This window comes from Canis lupus, chromosome 2 (genome assembly GCF_011100685.1).
Source record: "Canis lupus familiaris isolate Mischka breed German Shepherd chromosome 2, alternate assembly UU_Cfam_GSD_1.0, whole genome shotgun sequence".
NCBI lineage: Eukaryota > Metazoa > Chordata > Mammalia > Carnivora > Canidae > Canis > Canis lupus.
This window is the reverse complement of record NC_049223.1, coordinates 72,123,190-72,130,899: the sequence shown is the minus strand read 5'-3', so window position 1 is coordinate 72,130,899 and position 7,710 is coordinate 72,123,190.

Below are 7,710 nucleotides of genomic sequence, written 5' to 3'. Positions count from 1 at the left end.
GGGTGCCAGCACATCTGGCCCCTATTTGAAAGGGGGCTCCTTCGAGGTGACTCTGGAGGGCCCCCAACCCTGTACCAAACCCGGGACCCTGAGGAAATCATCAAATGGAAAACAGAGGAAGACAAGTTGAAAAAAAATCTATGTATTTGGTGGAAACAGTCAGAAGAGGAAGAAAGGTAGGGCAAGGGCAAGGCAAGGCAACCGATTCAGGAAGAGAGAGCTCAAGGAAGAGTGTGGGGGCAAGAGACATGGGGCAGAATGAGGCTGAAAGAGAAGGAGATGGGGAGGGAGGGGACGAGAGAGAGAGAGAGAGAGAGAGAGAGAGAGAGGGAGGGAGAGAGGGAGAGAGGATAGGATGCTGGAGGAAGGAACACAGCAAAAGAGACTCAGAAGAGAGGGACAGGAGGAAGAAAAAGACAAAGACACAGAGAGACAGGCAGGATGAGGCAGAGACAAAGACAGAGAGAGAGAGAGCAAGATCCACACAGAGGGGAAGAGATGGAGAAGGAGCCTGCCACTGACAGGGCAAGGCACAGAGAACTAAGGACACAGGGAGCTGGAGACAGACAGGGTCTGACACACCCAGAGACCAACAGAGACAGTCGAAGAGGGTGAGACACACTCAGAGAATGGGGTGGGAAGAAGGGGAAGACATTAAGTGATAGAGTGTGTGGGAGGGGGTGGGGGGGACAGCCCCAAGTGAGGAGGGAGGGGGCATGAGGAGGGGGGGAGATGTCGTCGCCAGAGCTGGTGGGGGGGACAGAGGACAGAAATGGAATGTGGGTCTGGGCATGAGGCTCACAGATGCATCGGCTCCGATTTCAGCTGGGGCAGTTGGCTGCTGAGGGGGCTGGGGGGGGGGGGGAAGGAGCAGAGCCGGTGAGGGAGGGGGGCCTGTTGCCATGGCTGCGGGCACTGCAGGGGCACAGTCGGCTGGCACTTGGAGTTCTGGGCATGGTAGGGGGCTGACTGAGGGGAAAAGCGCGGGGGGGGGGGGGGGGGGGGGGGGGGGAGGGGGAATGAAGAAGCTTCTTCGCCCCTGCCCTTGGGGCTCTACCAGGAAGAAAGTTTCCAGAGACAGGATGGGAGATGTTGGGGCCCAAGAGGGCTCTGGGCCTCTCTCCACCCCGTGGTGGGTGTGGGGGGGGGGGGCGGCGGGCACTACTCCACAGGTCGCCTATGGGTATCCCAGGTTCCCACCCGGGGCTCAGGCTAGCCCCTAGGGACCCTCCGGCTCCAGCCCCTCCAGTCTAGCTGAAGATCCTGCATGCTGCTGCTGCTGTTTTTGCTTGCAGGGGAGCAGCAAGATTGTGAATTCAGGATCTGTAATCCTAACGCAGAGCCCAGGCCTACCGGGCTCCAGTTGCCAAGGCGACGGAGGGTCAGAGGGCAGCGCGGGGCGCCCGCTCCTCCAAGTCAGAATCCCAATTGTTAAAGCCCAAGAATAAACAGCTGAAGCGGCCGTGGGGGGGCTGGGAGGGGGGCTGAGGTCTGCATCGGCTCAGTGTGGTGTTGTCAAGCGAGATGTCACTAATTGTCTGAAGGAACGGGCTGAGGCAGCTCTTAACTGCTTCTGTGCCACCGGAGACACCTTGGCTGCCTGGCCCCATCCCCCGGGCCTCCCAGCATTCCACTGGGCCAGCTCGGTGCTGGGAGTGCTGGCCCAGCATAATCTCTGCCTCTCTTGCACTGAACCCCCACATACTTTGGCTCCCAACACTCCTCTTTGCCCAACTTGGAACCTCCCACCTGCAAGCTAAATCCTTATGTCCTCAGAACCAGTACCCCCAGTTACTGGGCCCACAGTACAGCCCAGAACTGCCTGTTTGGCCTGCAAAAGCCCTTGCAGTTCCCCCAGCATCTCCACCTCTGCCTCTCAGCAGTCAGAGATTCTGGAATGTAGGTGTACAGGTTGCAAAGGAGGACAGACGTTGGGCTCTTGTCATCTTTGGGGGCTAGCAAAGGCCCTCCTAGAGAAAGGCCCATAGTATTTTTCTGTGCAACCTCTGACTCTGTCACACACCAGAACCAAAAACCTGACTCAGGGCCAGGAGACCCCATTTCTAGTTTTGGTGGTTCTACCTACTTGCTGTGGGACTTCTGGGTATTCCCCCTCTGTGGCCTGCCTCATCTATCATCCATCCTCTACATTCAGTAGCGCCTATTCTGAGCTAGGCTGTGTCTGGAACCCCTGCCCAGAGGAACTCCCAAGAAAACAATCTGAGATCCATCAGGTAAGGTGTTTCATGAAAAACCGGAGCAGTTTGCACACGGTATACTGTCCAGTGGACTGCAGCCAGTTAGTAGTAGCAGTACTGGTATCCCATTATCACTGAGGGTCACTAAAAGGGTGTAGGTGATCAGAAAAAAAGATTGGGGAGGGGCCAGAGAGGCCAGTTCTGGAAGGCTGTCCTGCAGAAAGTGGTACCTGGTAAGATTTGGACAGGTGAGCAAGGAGGTAGAGTGCTCCAGAGAGGAGGTCTTGTGAGGTCCTTCAAGGGGAGCTGAGCTCTAAGATCTCAGGGTCGCATCGCATGTTCAGCCCCTCCCAGAGCAGGAAGGCGGCCTTCTGTGGTCTCCCTGCCCCGCAAACCGGCCGGCCTCCTCCTCCACCCACTGCGCCTCGGGATAGCAGATTGGTGCCTGGAGGGGAGGGAGGGGCGCTCGTGGGCAGGGCTCCCGGAGATTGGTAGCACCTGGAATGATGTCACGAGGGGCGGGGTCATGGCTTCGGGCACTCCCCTTGCCCCAGGTCCCAGACCCCTGCCCCACGCCCGAAGTACGGTCTCCAGGAGGGGGCGCTCAGGCCACCTGGCCGCCCCCTATCAGGTGGCGGGCGGGGCTGGGGCGCTGTCCGTGGGCGGGGAGCTGGGCGCGGAAACAGGGGATCCCCCAGAGAGGGCCCAGCCCAGCTTCGGGCTGGATGCTTACAAAAGGCGACTTGTTCTTTCTTGGGATGCCTGCGCCTTCTCAAACATACCTACAGCCACACTCCGGGGACAGCTACACCCACACATTGCTGCACAAAGCCTGCCAGGGTGGGGCGTGGGGGGGGGGGGAGTGTCGCCAGCCCAAGAGGGCAGCTTTAAGAAAGGGTGCCCCAACCACCCTTTGCCACAGGCTCAACACCATTCATCTCACCCCCATCCAACCCTGAGTGACCTGGATACTCGCACAGCCTCACAGGCAGCTCTGGGGACACTGATCCAGTCACATTTCTCCTAATTACCCTCTCCCTCAGACCATCTGTAGCTCAGCAACTCTTTCCTGCTCTAGAGTCAGACCTCGAGGTTCTTAGGGTCACCATGCCATGTGAGACCTTAGCACAAAATGAAACCCATTAAGGTTCCTTTTTACTGAGCACTTATTCTCTGCCAATCCTTATAATTACCCTTTGTGGGGAATGGTATTAGTCTCATTTTGCGGGTGGGGAAACTGAAGTTTATGTTAACTAGCCCGCCTAAGGCAGAAGCAAGGATTTGAACCCAAGTCAAACCTGACTTCAGAGCCCCTGCCAATCATCACACCACCTTAAACTCTAACACCCCGCCACACACATACACATACACACACACACACACACACACACAGCCAGCAAAACCACCTCAGAGTCAAGGTGTAATTCACTACCCCAAACACACATCAATGTCACAGTCTAGGAGTCTAGGACCAGGCTGCTTCTCTCACTCCTCAGTGTCTGTGTGCTGAGGGGGGTAAAGAGTCTCGTCCTCCTAAGCTTTGCATCACTAAGGCTGGCCCGCAGTCATTATAAATGGGGCGAGAGTGAGAGCAGGGCCAGAGCAGGCCACCTCTAACCTTTCCAGCAGGCTCACCTCCACCTCCCCTGACCCCAGGATGACAAAGCACTGTCAGACTGGCTGGGGCACCAGGCCTGCAGCTCTCCCTGACCCCTTGGGCCAAGATCCTCCCTTAGCCCCCAACCCCTGCTGAGAACAAGTCGAAACAAACTCCTTCCTGGGGATGTCAAAGCACCTTTCCTGGGGGAGGCGGCTCTGTGATCCCCTGAGCCTGGCTGAGGAGAAGGATCAGGTTACTCTTTCCCCAGCTGTGCTTGGACTCCTTGGGGCTGACCTTTCACCTCATCCAGGCCAGGACCCAAAGGGGGCCCAGAGTACAGCCCTCACCTCCTGTTAACCCTCTGCATTCCTTCTCTTTTCATTGGGGCAGGGTGCTGCCAGGACCCACAGGGTCTTAGGAAGCCCAGCTGAGCATGCCAACCTTTCCCCACCCTTCCATCCTGGGGTCCGGTTTCCCAGACAGCTTTACAGAATGCTCTTCCCTACCCCCTGCCCAAGCTGCCCTGCCCTGCCAGGATCAGATACCTCCCTCAGCCTAAGCAGCTGAAAATGACCTGGGCTATTTTCGCTCTGGGATCGCGTTGCAAACTCCCCCTTGAGCTGGCAGCTTCCCACATCCCTCCACACCATTGCCCCTCACTCCTCACCCCTAACCTAGAGCCACTGACTTCCAGGACAGGAGGACTTTTAAAGACCACAGGCTTAAGCCCCTCAGATGGGGACACTGAGGCCACGGGAGTCAGGCACTGGGCTGGGCAGAGAACCAGGCTTCCTGGGGCTCCGCCCAGGTCTCTATCTACTGTCTAGCACAGCCTGCTCTGTACCCTAGATCTCAGAGCCTCTGACCCAGCCAAAAACCCAGCCGACCTCCTCCAAGCACCAGAAAGTCACCCAGAAGTCTCTGTGCTGCCCTGCATGTCAGAAACCGCTTCTGCCACACTCTTCTCTTTGTTTAGAACTGGGACCAGGTCTGTACCTGTATCACAGCTATGTGGATCACGGGAATGTTTTGGCAGGTGCAAACCGGGAAGACTGACAGGGAGACTGAGGCCTACAGGAATGGGAGGGAGATCCAGGCTTCCTGGGGTATATATTGCACAATGCTTCCATGCTCCGCTTCTTGGTACCCCACTTTTCCCTTCCTACCAACCTGGCCCCCTCCATGCTCCTGCCCCTCCACCTCAAGCCCCAGTCCTCCTGGGCAGGAATGTTGACTGGTCAGGTCTGAGCTGACCACGCGAGTGGCTATAAGGCGACAGACCCCCCCCACCATCCTCCCATCCCCCCAGCCTGGGGGAGCTCACATACCAAGGCAAAGTGGGGGTGTGTGTGCGAAACTGCTTTAACCCTTTGCATTCGGGCTTTCAGGATGAAAAGGAGAGGTAACTTTACTTCCAATGGCCCCTCCCATTTGAGTGCTGTGGGGAGGAGGGGGGTGCCAGCAAAACGGACTTCACTGAGGAGATGGAGTAAGGGCACTTGCCCTGCTAGGCTCTGTTAAGAAAAATTATGCTTTGCCACCCCAACTGTTTAATCTCATCTCCCATGACATTTGGAAAAACAGACAGGGGCTGGTACTGAGGAGGGAGAGAAGGAAAGAACAAATCATGAACCCCAACCTCAGGAGCCCCTAGTCTGATGGGAGAAATACAACCCTGCCCTGGGGAGTCTGATGGGGGAGACTAGGCACAGAGGTTGGGACAAAGAGCTGTGAGCAGAGAAGAGCATGTTGCTGCGCAGGAGTGGGAGGAAGCCAGGGCAGGAGCAGAACAAGCCAGGTGGGGTCAGATCAGGCAGGCTTCCCGGAGGCCCCTCGGCCCACACCCCTCCCCCCAGGCTCTGGAATCTCGGGGGTCAGGGCTGAGGGACAGCCCCGCCCCCTGCTCCCCTCGGGCTCAGGAATTCCACCAGCCAAGGGGGGGGCAGCTGCTTCGGCCTCAGTCCAAGTTGGCTCCCACTGGACCGGGAACTGCAGCTCCTCCTCAGGCCCCCACCCCCACCCAAGCCCCTAGGCTGGCCCCCAGCCCCCTCCCCTCCCCCCTCCCTGGCTGGCACTGTGAGTGCCAGGCGCTGGCAGAAAACAAACCCGCCGGGGTGGGTTTGCAGGGAGCGGGGTAACCTTGACACAGTTGCGGCAGTCGCTAATGGCAGACACACACTCCGCCTGTTCTGGGGGGACTGTTGCCGTTGCTAGGAAACCAGCAGCCGCGTGAATGGAAATGGGTCAGTAAACCTGGGGAGAGATAGTGTGACACTCGAACCACTGCAGCTGCTCCAGCCCACACCGAAATCCCTCCTCTTCAATATTTATCACTCCCGCCTGGGCCCTCAGCTCCTGCCAGACCCTGCACCAGCCTGGCCCTCAGGGGCCCCCCCAAGGCTCGACAAGGGAGGGAGGAGAGAAGAGATTGGGGGGGTTGCTTATCCGCTCCTTGGGGGGGCCCCCCAGGCGGGATGGAACTGGTTCTGGAGGAGATTGAACAGGAAACAGAGTCTAATCCTGTGGCGGGGAAGGGGTTAAAAGGTCAATTCACGCCTGTTCCTGACTTAGGCACCGTGGTAAAATTACTGCAAGTGTGAGCAGGCTAGCAACTGCCTGCTTGCCTACCTGCGGAGGCACTGATTAAGACAGGAGACCTCCCTCCCCGAAGAGATGGAGGGGGAAGAGGCACCCAAAACATGGCCAGGATTTGCTCACAGCTTGAAAACACCTTCCTTTACAGCCAGGCAATCTCCCTAATGTAGCCTAAGCTTTCTAACAGCCAGAACTGATGCCTCTAGTACAATCTGATAAGCACCCCAAATGGACATGAGCTGCCTATTGCTGGACGATAAATACCATCCTGTACACACATACCCCTCAAACAGCCAGACACTCACTGTTCAGGAAACCTTGACAACACCCCTACACGGATACCCCTACAATAGAACATGACAACTGGCAATTCAGAACAGTGCAGTTCAGCTCAACACCTATAAACAAGCCGGCAGATCTAGGCACAGGCGAAACTACTGTGTCAGATTGTGCTGAATTTTCCTGGTAAGGCTGGAGCCCTCCCCGAACTGCCTGCCCTGACCCCCAAGCCTGGCTCTCGGCTTCATCTATGTTTCCTTCTCTACTGTCACCAGCTCTTGTCTTGCACACACCCCAATATGCTACCCCTGCAATGGCTCTTCGGGACACACCATCCCACAAGCTAGCTGCCTGGAACACCGCATCCCCCACTCCCTGGAGGCTGGACTGGTCACTGACACACACATTCCCTTCCCCTAGAAGCCGGCGGTCTCACAGCTCTGATGGATGCAAGCTCTTGTTTTTAGGCCCTGGGAATCGGTGATGCCATTCACTTGGGTGATATGTCCCTTCTGCCCACCACAATCTCGGCCAGCGTCCCTGAATCTGTGTCTGGGGAAGGGAGGCACTCCAGTCTTCTGGAGGTGGGGATACCTCCACAGGAATCTCCCATCTGACTTGGTTCTGTGTGCTCCTATCTCCTAGGATACATCAGTCAACACAGCCTGTCAGAGCTGGAAGGTGCCTCAGGGAGTCACTGATCCAAGCCTCCTCTGCTTATGCAGGAGGAAACCAAGGCCCAGAGAGGGGAAGCAGCTTCCCTAAGTCACACAGCCCAACTGTGGCTTCCAGCCCCTTTCTCTTCCACAGTCCCTCACTGAGAGCTCTCTACGGATTGGAGGTAGAGGCAGCCCAGGAGGGTTTACTGGAAGCAGAGGGAGGTGGGGCTGGATTTGATGGGAAAAGGAGTCTACAGTCCTAGAGGGGAGTTCATGATAACTGCCCAACAGTGCATTCAGAGTCACAGGCACCTGGCAACCCTGGAATCTGGGCCACATAAATGTCCTCAAATCTGGACCATGCCAAAATGATCCAGTG